We start from the raw sequence: 10,893 nt of genomic DNA, 5'->3' as shown, positions 1-10,893 counted from the left end.
TCGGGTGGGTGGGGCTCTGTGTTGGGTGCTGGCTGCTGCTGCCTGAAGGTAAGAAGGGGCGAGCAGGAGATTTCCGGTGGGATATTTTGGAAAGAACAGCATGGAGAGAGACTGGTGTACCCTGTCCTTCATGCTCTTATTCTGTGGGAGTTCAGGGTTTTGCACTGTTTTTTTTTTTCTTGGGAACTCTTCCCTTGTGATTTCTGAATTGACTATTTCTGCTCTCCTTTAGTATAGAGACGTAAGGTGGGGTGCATTTGTGTGTGTGCAAATGCGTCTGTACATCTACGTAGCTGATTTTTGCTGCTTGTTTTCAAAATCTTACTGCTAAAATAAGCTAACTTGCTTACCCAACCTATAGGTTTTGGTGTTTTAAGAGAACTTTATTCACAGGAGATTAAAACCCTTTTCATTATTAGGGCTAAAATAGTGGAATCCTGACTCCTGGTTGGAAATAAGCTGATGGCCCAAAATATAGCCCCTGTGGACTTGGTAGGGTGGGATTCCTCTGCTTCTGTGGTGAGAGGCCCCCGGTGCCCCTCTTGTCCCTGTGCCTCACCTGTGCTGCTGCCTTCCTCTAGGGTGAGGCGGGTCCGTGCACCCTGGCACTCGCCGTGGTGCTTGTAGAGGCTCAAGCGATAAAGAAATCTGCCTGGGTATCGGTGATGAGATGCCTAACCGAAGTGTGTGTGTTTTTTCCCCCCCCTTATTTTTCTTCCCAGTAAGTTTTAAGGCTTTCTGTGCTCTCCCGGTTCAGCAAACTAGCACAGTCCTTTTGGTTGCGCTAATGCTGTTCGGACTTCTGTCCGCCGGGGGTACTGAGATAAGCGTTGTTTGTGTGTCTGAAGTTCTGTAAACGATAGCGTAAGCAGCTCTTCTGCTGTTAAACCTGCTTTATTGTTCAGGGGTTGAAATGTAACATGCATGGGATTTTTTCCTAAACTGTGGCCCAAATCCTAAGGCCTTCTGCTCAAGGAAGCCTCCCGCTGGCTTCGCTGGGAGAAGGATCGCACCCGTTAGCGATGTAACGTTGAGCTGGGTTCTGCTTGTACACAGTGGCTCGAGTTGGGCTTAGCGTGACTGAATTCAGTGGATTTGTGCCAGACCCATGCTCGTGCAACTAAAAAAACTTTTTCTGCGTTTTGTCACAGAACCTGATAAGTAGTACCATGGAATCAGAAGTGCGCACAATGTGCAAAGTCAAACTATATTTAAAGCGCCTTATTCGCAGAGGAACACCTCTAACCTTTCAATATGTGAATAAGATGTCAACCTAGTTCTGTAACTCCACCAGGTTTTGACATGATAATGCATTTGCAGTCGCTTATAGGCTTGCATTGGTGAAGTGCAATAATTTGCCTATGTTTATTTAAATAGTGCAAACTCTGAATGTTATCACCTTTTTATTTAAGAGAAAAGAGTATGAAGATGACATCATGGGAGCATCATGCTCTTCAAAATGGAACTGTCTGTGCATGTATTTTAAAGTGTTCCCTGCTCCTCCTCCTCTCCTTCTTGAAATTGAATTGCAATATCCATGGAGTTAAGACAATTTTTTCCCTTAAACTGAAATTTCTATCTCTATGTCTTGTATTTACAAAAACAATTTTAGCTTTCCTTTCTATGTAATTAGTCATCTAAGTAAGTGATTGGGATTTCACAGTGTTATCCGTGAGTTGGAGGTAGATGGCTTTCGTTTCTGAAAACCCAGCCATTGATTTAGCTAGAGGAAATAAAGGTGTGGAATAAATCTGCTTGTTTCAAATAACGAGGGTTTTTTGGTCCCTGAAACAAGCAGAGGAATTGGGATTGAGAAGTGTACATTTTAATTTGAAATTTCAGGAGGACTCCATGGCAACTGTGATATGAAAGGAGCAGGGTCTTTCATGAATCCTTTGGTCTTTAGGTAATCAGGCTTTGTTTACTTGCTTATTTGGTTTTTCGGGGAAAATAGGCCACTGGACTGCCAACTTCTGTGCAGTGGTCTTTCTTCAATGCCTAAATTATTTTGAAATACAAATTTTGTGCTGAGGCAGCCTCGAAAATTCATAAACCCCGCTGCACTCTCGTATGAAAATATGAACTGTGCATTGTGAAAACATGAACTGTGATGGTTTTGTAAGCCAGAGATTAAAATAAAGGAATTATACTGAAATTTTAATGTAACAGTAATTGTGAAAATGGGAAGAAAATGGGCAACTATAAATATATTTTGTGTAGAGGATCAAAAATAACTGTGGAGTGATATGAAAGCAATGTTAACAGTGATATCAGATAAATCTAGTATTTATTCAAGATTTTACTTCTTGCTTCATTCATTGCAGCGTATCATTAATGTTTATTTGGAGTATGAATGCAAGGGACAACTTTACCAGTTTGCTTGTCACAGAAGTTGATATCTAAAGAGAAATATCACTGATGGAAAACCAGAAAGACTAAATAGATATACTTGGTCTCACAGGCAGTCCATTAATTTGCTCAAATTAAATATTATCTTTAAATATTGAAAGGTTAAATGTACACTGATAATGGATTTAGACAGCCATTAAGTCATAATTGCTCTCTAATGTAGTTAGCAAAAGACATTATTTGATATAACTTATTGAAAAGGGACTAAAAGCACCGGGATTTTTTTTTTCTTTTGCTTGCCCTTTCTCATATAAAAGTCCGAGATTAAATTCCATTTTCATTTAATGCTGTGGGCCCTGCCGGGGTGCTGTGCGGGTGCTGTGCCTCGCTGGGCCTGCGGAGGCCCTGGGGGTCCCTGGGGAGCGCGGGGGCCGCTCCTGCCCCTCGTGGGGTGCTGCAGGGCCCTCGGGGGGCTCCTCCTGGGGCCGATCCCTCAGCTGTGAGGCACGAGGCAGGGTTGAGGGAGCGCGGTCTGGGCTACAGGTGTGTTATGGTCAGCGCGATTTTATTTGGGTTGCGATATAAATATTAGGAGAGCTTCAAAATATTTTTCCGCAAACGTATGTTCGCGTCGCTTCCTGGCCAGGCCAGGTTTCCCAGCCATCGCAGGGCCGTGGGTGCTCCTTGGCACGGTCGTGCTTCACTGAAGGTCTCTTGAGGTCCCTGGGGGCCCAGCCCTCAGCAGGTGCAACTCATGGCTTGATCTGAAACCCTCTGGGGTGCTTCAGAGGTGACTGCCCTCAGCTGGAGGCCGGCTGGTCTACCTGTGGGACAGCCCTTGGGGAAGGGGCTGGGGCGCTCAGGTGGGGCAGCTGGGGCTTGGCCTTCCTCGTTTGCCTTCATAATTTGAAATGACAAATCACCTTTGCAATTTGTCTCCTTGCACGCAGTCGGTTACCTTTCCTTTTTTTGGGGGCAGTGGTAATCTAGAGAGGAAGGATGCTCAGAAAGGTGGGAGCCTCTACAGTGGCTCTGGGTTGAGCCACGGATCTGCCCGTGGCTTGTGAACCCAGTGCTCAGAGATCTTGCAGGACTTTCTGTAATGTCAGGAAGAAAAAGATAAATATCAGTATTTTCTTGGGCAGTGCCTTTGGTTTAAAGCCTGGAAGGGGCTTAATCGTAAGTGGATGTTGTCCTGCAAATGGGATGTTTTTCTTCTCCGGTGATACTTAAGGAGATGGTATCAAGCAGAAAACTTAAAATGAAGGAAAATGCTGCTGTCATCTACTACAGTATTATAGTAGAAGTAAAAAAGTCTCTAGAACACCGTACTGTGGATTTTTTGCCTTTTTCATGCAGTCCATGTAAGGTTGATAACGAATCAGGATGTTTTTTGGTTTTCCTGTTCTGAATCTTGGGAGAGTTTAAAAAAAAAAAATGCTGCAGAATGATTCACAGTGAAAAACTTTGAGAAGTCTAAATGAACTGCAAATAATAAGAAGGTTTTGAAATAGTTCTTACTTTTTAAAAATATCCCAAATTGTGGCGCAGCGTGTAACTGCGGTGAGGACGCTGCCTGACCCTTCCTCCCTTGGCTAATGGCAGCAATGAGTACATGGTGACACCGTGAATGGAGAGCACATTTTTAGTGGGTTAGGGGATGCCTATAATAAGCAACGTAATTGAGTTGCCAGTCTTCTGCTCTGTGAGCTAAATCATGGATTTGAACCACTGCAAAGTGCCCTGATTAGATACCTCCGAGTATCTCCTGCGCTCTGGCATGTGCGAGGAAATAGTTCACATTTCTTACCAGTGAAATGACTGAATAAAAGCCCTGTCCTAATGAAGCAGGTATTTCCTTTAAAATGCATCGCATGCCTTTTAATTCACATTGCGTTATTCTTTGGCTAGTTTAATTTGGGGGTCAGCTTTTAAAATGGACGAATACCTGAAATGTGTTTTGAAAGTTAACCGTATGTAGTTAATTCTTCCCCATACGTTTGTTGTTCTTGCAATATTGGCCAGTTTTTGGAATACTCAGGGTATGTTATTTCTATTAATTAAAATCAACCCAATTATGAAAGGAGGGAAAGCAAACCAACCTGTCTGTGAAACGCTAAAACACCCTGCAAAAGCAATTGAGCTGTGAAAAGATTACACTTCTGTACAGAGAACGCGTTATTTTCTTAATACGGTTTCCATTCCTTGTCCTATGTCTTCCATCACGGCTTGGGAAAAAAGAACAGGGCAGTGATATTGGGTTAAAAATCCCTAATTCCTGTGCAGTGGGTTTCCTGTAGGTCAGTCTGACATGGGTTTTGAAAATCGTGGTCAAAAACGAAGCTCTTTAAAGCTGGGAGCTGTTAGGGCTGGCCTTCTGAATGAGAGGGCTGTTAGTGCTGAGTCCAGACTGTCTAGTGGTTCCCTTCACTCTCGCTGGGTATACTTTGGTAGTTGGGCTTAAGATGAAGTTTCCGGCATGCTTCGGGACCGAAGTGCAGGCTGCGGGCTTACTGCGCACCCGCTTCCCGAAATGCAGCTCGCGGTGTGCAGTGGCAGCGTCGCTCCTAGGCCAGCAGTCTGTGGCTTTGTGAGCATCCCCTGAGACAGGTTCCTGCTCCTTTATCCCACCTTATTCCCCTTGGCTAATAAAGGAACATCCAAGGTCCTTTTCAGAACAGGTATTTTTTTGTCCAAGCGCTTGTTCTGAGCAAAAACGAAGAAAAAAAATTGTCCTTTTTCCCTGTGGGTCAGCCTGCTCCTTTTCCTGCTGCACTGCTTTTTTTTTTTTTACCGATTCCTGGACCTTTTACCGGATAATCTGCATTAACATGGGGACGCTTCCTGGCACATGGGAGGCGGAGGATGACTCCGCACCCCCGGAGGTGTAAATAGTTTGACAAGTGTGTGCTGTCAGCACGGGGCTGGCGGCCCCGGCCGGCCCGCTCGTCCGGAGGGGCCCGAGATCAGAAGTAGGGCGAAGCGGGTAGGAAATCCTCTTCTTAATGTTGTTTGTCAACATTCGTGTTGTCTTTGTTACGTTTTCTTCAAAATGTTTGGAGAGAAATGTGAAAGCCAGGAAGCAATAATATCGCTGGCCTTCTGCCTTTGTCCGAGAAATGTCTTGCTACGTTTTGTAATGGTTTGCTTCCCTCCATCCCCGTTTTAGACAGAATTTCCCAGGAATCAATGCTGGATTTTTCTGAGTAGGCTGAGAAAAATAGTTCTGGGAAATTCACTGCTTTGACTACGGAGAATTATTGCTTAAAATTCAAAAGAAAAAAGGTTTTAAGGAGTTAGAAGCAAATGAAATCTAGGTTTTATTTATCCGAAAAAATCTTCGCACCGAGGTGGTCTGGTCCTGAACCGCAACCTCGCTGTGACTGAGCGAGCCCCAAACAAAGAGAAGGAACCTTCCCCAGGAGCTTAAAATTGAAGTATAAACCCAGGGAGAACAGATGGATGGACAGATTGGGGAGCACGAGAAAACAAAGAGACGGCATTGTTCGGCATAAATAGCTGCGGTGGGCTCGTCCCCGCAGCCCGGCCGAACCGGGGGCTGGGGAATAATGCGGGGCTGGTCCCACGGGGACTGGGAGACCGTGAGAGGGATGCGAGGAGGGAGGGTGGCCGAGGGGGTTTTTGGCTGTGTGAGGGGTTGGGAGAGGGTAAAGTGGGGGGAAGGGCAGGGCGTAGGGTCAGAGCGGAGGAAGAGGTGGGGAGATGGGTGGGGTGGATTGGTGAGGGCTGGACAAAAAGGGTGTTGGGCTTGGGAAAGAACCGTCCTCGAGACAGGATGAGGGAGAAGAGCAATGAGAACAGGTCGGTCGCCCACTCGTGGGCTGAAGATATGGAAACGTGCAGGGATGGAAAGCAGAGGGGAGGCAGAAGTGTCCCCCTCGGAAGGTGTCTGGCTAGTTGGGAGATGGAGGAGGGACGCGTGGCACCGTGGTTTAGGTGGGGAAGGGGTTGGGTGGGGAGTTGATGAAGGCTGACTGGTTCACTCTGGTGCCCAGGAGTGAATAGGTGTCGCCTACCGAGTGCCTAGTTACTGCTCTGCCAAATGGAGCTGGCAGGTAACGGCCTTGCTTCATGGGCTGATAAGGGGAGGAAGAGAAAGAAAACACCTCCTGAATCCCCAGAAGAGTGGAAATGCACAGAAGAGCAGAAGTAAAATAAGAAATCGAGGAAAAAAGCCGGTTGAGGAGTTGTAGAGGCCAGGCACAGAGATAAAAAGAAGTGGAAAAAAGTGTTATATTGCTCAAATTAAAGAGTAGGGAGGGATAAAAGGTAGGGTTTGGGAAGGGCAAGATGGGGTAGGAAAACTTTAGCATCCTTTTCTGGGCTGCAGAGTGGCAGGGAAGAGCAGGCGTCCCCAAAGGCAGCTTGGTGAAGGACCTGTCTGTGAGAGCTGTGGCATGGATAGGTTGTGAACCCCTGGGACCTTCTTATACCTGCATGGAGCCCCCGTTTCCCTGTATAACGGTGCTGCTGGGACAGGACCTTTCCCAGAGACACGCATGTTAGGAGTGGCGAGACGAGCAGCGCTGCAAGCCTAGCGTGCTGTCTTCCAGGTAGCGAAAGGTGCCAGTCGGTGCTCGTTCCTCAGATAGGAACCTGCTGCTGCATAGCGATGGGAGGGCTTTGAACAAGGAAGAGAGGAGCCTCTCCATCTGGTATTCTCTGCATTTTACGCTCGGCTCATTTAAAAATGGGAGAAGAATACCTGGGCTGGGTTCCTTCCTGCGGCGGTGCCACGCGCGCCGGCCTCGAACAAGCGGAGCTGATGGCCACGAAGTTTCCTGCTCCGCTTTAGGTGTGCTGTGATTGCTCCTCTCGCTGCTGTATGTCTTTCATCTGGGATTTAAATATCTAATGGCTCTCATCAAACAACATTTAAACTTCCTATGAAATCCTGCAAATGTTCTGTTAGATCGCATTATAAGGAACAATGGATGAAATGAGCTTGAATGGGAGGGCTGTGTTGCAGTCTCGGGGGTTCTGCAGCTGCTGGTGATGACAGTGGAACACTTCAATTGAACTGCAGCCTGGTATTCAGCAGCTCCCTGCCCATTAAACGACGTATAAAAACAGTCTAAATGGTCCGGCACATTTCCTTTTCCACACTATTTTCATCTTAGTCACTGGAGTGTTTCTGCAGAAAATAATTTATTTACTGGGAAGCGAACAAGGAATGTTTTGGTCACTGGGAGCACCAGATGTGGCGTTGGGCTTGTAGCACGAACCGACTTAATTCGACAAGGAGGCCTTTATGCATTGAGGGGGGACCTCACGTGGCTGCCGCGTCGGCTGCCGGTCCCGCGGGAGCAGACCTGGCCTCAGGGGGAGCGGAGCCGTGCCCCCGCTGGCTCGGGCGGCCTCGAGAGCCTTCAGGGGCATTTATTGGTGTTTGTTTATTCGGATGGCGCCCTGTTTGCGTTAGGAGTTTCATGGAGACGCGTTCGGTCGCCCAAGGATATCGCAATCTAGCGTGGACAGATGTCACATCGAGGGAAGAAATCAAGCCGCGGGGGTTGGAGAGCGGTGATGTGATAACGCAGGGGGAGCTGAAGAAGCGTCGCTGGGAAAAAATAGGTTTATTATTAAGAGTGCTATTATGTAGAAGCTGAGTTTTGAATATAGTTGAAATCCTACTGTGAAGTATATTTTAGTCAATAGCAACCACATCCGTGGCCATAGGTAATCGCGCCTCCCCCATCCTCCTTGCAGTTCAGCTGACTTCTAGGTTTTTGCTGCCTTCCAGAGAGAGATTCACACACCCACTGAAGCCGCTATCATTAAGCAGAAGAAAACAAAGGAAAAGCATCAAAGGCAGCCCCGTGCGTTGTCTCCAGAAATACTCAAATGTCAGCAGCCCCGGCAAGCAAATGCCCTTGTACCCCTTGTGCCCCGGTGCTGTGAGCAGCCCTGCTCTGCTGAATCAGCGAGGAGGACCGGCGAAATTCCTGAAACTGGACTTGTGCTGTCGGGTCTCCCCCAGAGAACTGCAGGGCCTGAGGGTGGAGGGACCCCGAGGAGGCTGGGGTGACGGAGAACGTTGCTGAAACACCTCCCGCTCCGTCATGCGTAAAGCAGAAGGGTTTTTATCTTCTTTGTTTTCATACCGCTTATGAAACGTTCATCCACGTTTTCTCAAACCGGTGACTTAACATAATATGCACAGAAGAAAATCCACCTCCTCAGTTTCCTGGAGGGCTCCTCCAGTGATAGTGCAGCTCGAGACACCTTTATCTCGCTGCAGTGAACTGAATGGAAGTGTAATTCAATGCAAGGCAGTAAAAATGAAGTTTGAATGTGCACCAATTCAAAGTTAAATATAAAAACTATGGGTGGCTTGGCTGCTCTTAAAAAGTATTTGGTGGGCTCTTTGAGAAGTCGATAGAAGGCTTCTTGCCCACTTTCTTGGGCAAACACAGGGGTGATACTCTGTGCTCCTAAGGTAACTGGCCTGCTGGAAGCCCCGCGCACAGCACCCGCTCGCCTTCCCTTTGTCTTTGTTTCCTCCCCACTTCTCATCTATGATTGATGGAGATGCTCACGGGGAGTTGTTTCTTGACATCCTTTAAAAAAAAAACACACACACATCCTAAAAGCATGAAATGCTATGATAGTGTTATGTCTATTTTTGAAAGTAAGGCTGCTAATGTAAAAAATGGTGCTGGTATGCTGGAGTGAATTGTAAAGGCAAGATTATTAAATCCCTGAAAATTGCTAATTTATTATTTTTCTCACCTAATTTTGATTTCTGGTGCATGATTATAGTGACACACATCTTCAAAAACAAGTGAATTGCTGAGAAATTATTTGCATATTGCTGAAAATTTTTCGAGACTTGAAATTCAACATTTGCCAAAAAAAAAAAAAAATCCACCCCTCTGGTTCTCTGCTTTCATTTGAAACCTTCAGAGCTACAAAAGATTGTGAGGAGTTTAACTTTCATTGCTTCCTTGTGCAAGCAAAAGGTGGCCTTGTCTTATGCCTAGTAAGGTTTCTTACCCTGTTAGCTTTGCTCCCATGGGGAACGCGTTTGGGTTCCCATTGCTGCACGCTGCGTGTTGGAAGCTCTAGCACCTTCATACATGGAAAGATTTAAGTAAAAACGAACCAGCACAAACATATATTGAAAAGAGTACTGGGAAACGGGGTCGTGCCATGTGTAGTTCTCGGAAAATCGGTGGGATTTGCTCGTGGGATTTGTTTGGTTTCCTTTGGGTGGGCTTGCGGGCGGGCACCAGCACCGGCCAGCAGGAGCTGGACCCTTCCAGCAGCGAGGGTCGCCATCCCCTTGGAGAGGGAAGGGGCTGATATATCCCGCTTCTCTTGGGGTTTGTGCTGAGGCCCTGGCCGGCGCCATCAAAAACGTGTGCGCGCGTGGTGGGAGACGTGTGCCCAGTCCCCAGGAGCGATGGGAACCATCGTGGGGGCATGGCTGGGCGCACCTGAGTCTGGCGCGGCTCCAGGCTTCGGCAGATGTGAAAAGGGCCCAGATTAGTAACACGGCTTGCCTTTTTTTTTTTTGTGAACGCCCACCTGAGCGCACCTCGCTCTTTGTGTGCGGGAGATAATTGAATCAACGCGTTCATTCGGGGCTGCCTCCGTCCTCCGCGAGTTGTGGGGAAGCTCCCGTTCCCCGTAACGGCGCGGGATCAGGCTCTGACAGCCGGATTTGTGCGGGCTTTGGGTGCCTGGGCTCGCGGACAGGTACCTAATAGGATTTTAAGAAGCACAGAGACATCTAGCCAGCGCTGAGAATCAGGTACCAGGCACTCGGGAAAATCCTGCTAAGCGCCTCTCTGCACCTTTAAATGCCCTTCAGCTGTCTTGCTCCGAAAGCCAAATCCGGGGAAAAAACAAATGAAATCAGTGGCAAAACTGACCTTAGTGTGCAAGCAATAAAGCAGCTGAGGATAGGGGAAACCACGATCCCTTGGATTTTTATTCATATATGAAACAAGCCTGAGACTTGTTAATTTTGCTTAAGTGCCATGGCAACATACAGATCTGTTTTGCAGCTTATGAAATGTATTTTTGGAACTACTGACTCACACGCTTGCATATTTCTGCTGCTCTAGGCGAACGTAGTTCCTTTTGCTTTCGTGCGGCGCTCAGCTCGAGATCAGCCTCGCTGCCGCCCTGTGCCGGGGCTGCAGAGGAGGGCAGTGCCCCTAGGCTGGGTCCCCTGGGGGGGGGGCCACGTCCTGCCACCACGGTGCGAGTGCTGGTGGGCACGGGGCCCTTTTTCCACGGGCACGAGCCTTTGTCCCCGTGTCTGGGGCCGGCCGGGCACTGGGTGGCTGGGGCTGGCGGTGAAGAACATTTAATTCATGTTTTGTCGATTCATATTTTATCAGCTCAAGAGGCTGGCACGTAAGACGACGCAAATTACCAGGTTTCCAGGCCCTCTGAATGTACGGAGACCATAGATGGGGTGGCTCATGTGCCAGTGAGGTGACCCCACAACAGCCCACTGGGGCTGGTGCCTTTCGTCCTGCTCCCACCATGAAAGCTCAGGAGAAGTTCCTG

General features: G+C 47.7%; 1 protein-coding gene and 1 long non-coding RNA gene across 36 annotated transcripts in view; both read left to right on the top strand.

Annotated features, from left to right (window-relative positions):
* Positions 1–10,893, top strand: part of TCF4 (transcription factor 4) — a 211,562-nt gene that overhangs the window by 20,925 nt on the left and 179,744 nt on the right. Inside the window, exon 1 of one of the 35 annotated variants that reach the window (XM_080571872.1) lies at positions 16–48. The exons of the other annotated variants lie outside the window; for them this stretch is intronic. The gene's annotated coding sequence lies outside the window, so the exon portion shown is untranslated. Of the gene's footprint in view, positions 1–15; positions 49–10,893 lie in introns of those variants that run through there. 35 annotated transcript variants of the gene reach the window in all.
* LOC308184637 lies at positions 55–9,735 on the top strand. The gene is made up of 2 exons (XR_013942733.1): positions 55–241; positions 8,114–9,735. It is a non-coding gene; the product is annotated as an uncharacterized lncRNA (long non-coding RNA).

This window comes from Anser brachyrhynchus, assembly GCF_964034855.1.
Source record: "Anser brachyrhynchus genome assembly, chromosome: W".
NCBI lineage: Eukaryota > Metazoa > Chordata > Aves > Anseriformes > Anatidae > Anser > Anser brachyrhynchus.
Note: the sequence above shows the minus strand (reverse complement) of the source record. Positions and strands in the feature narration are given on the sequence as shown.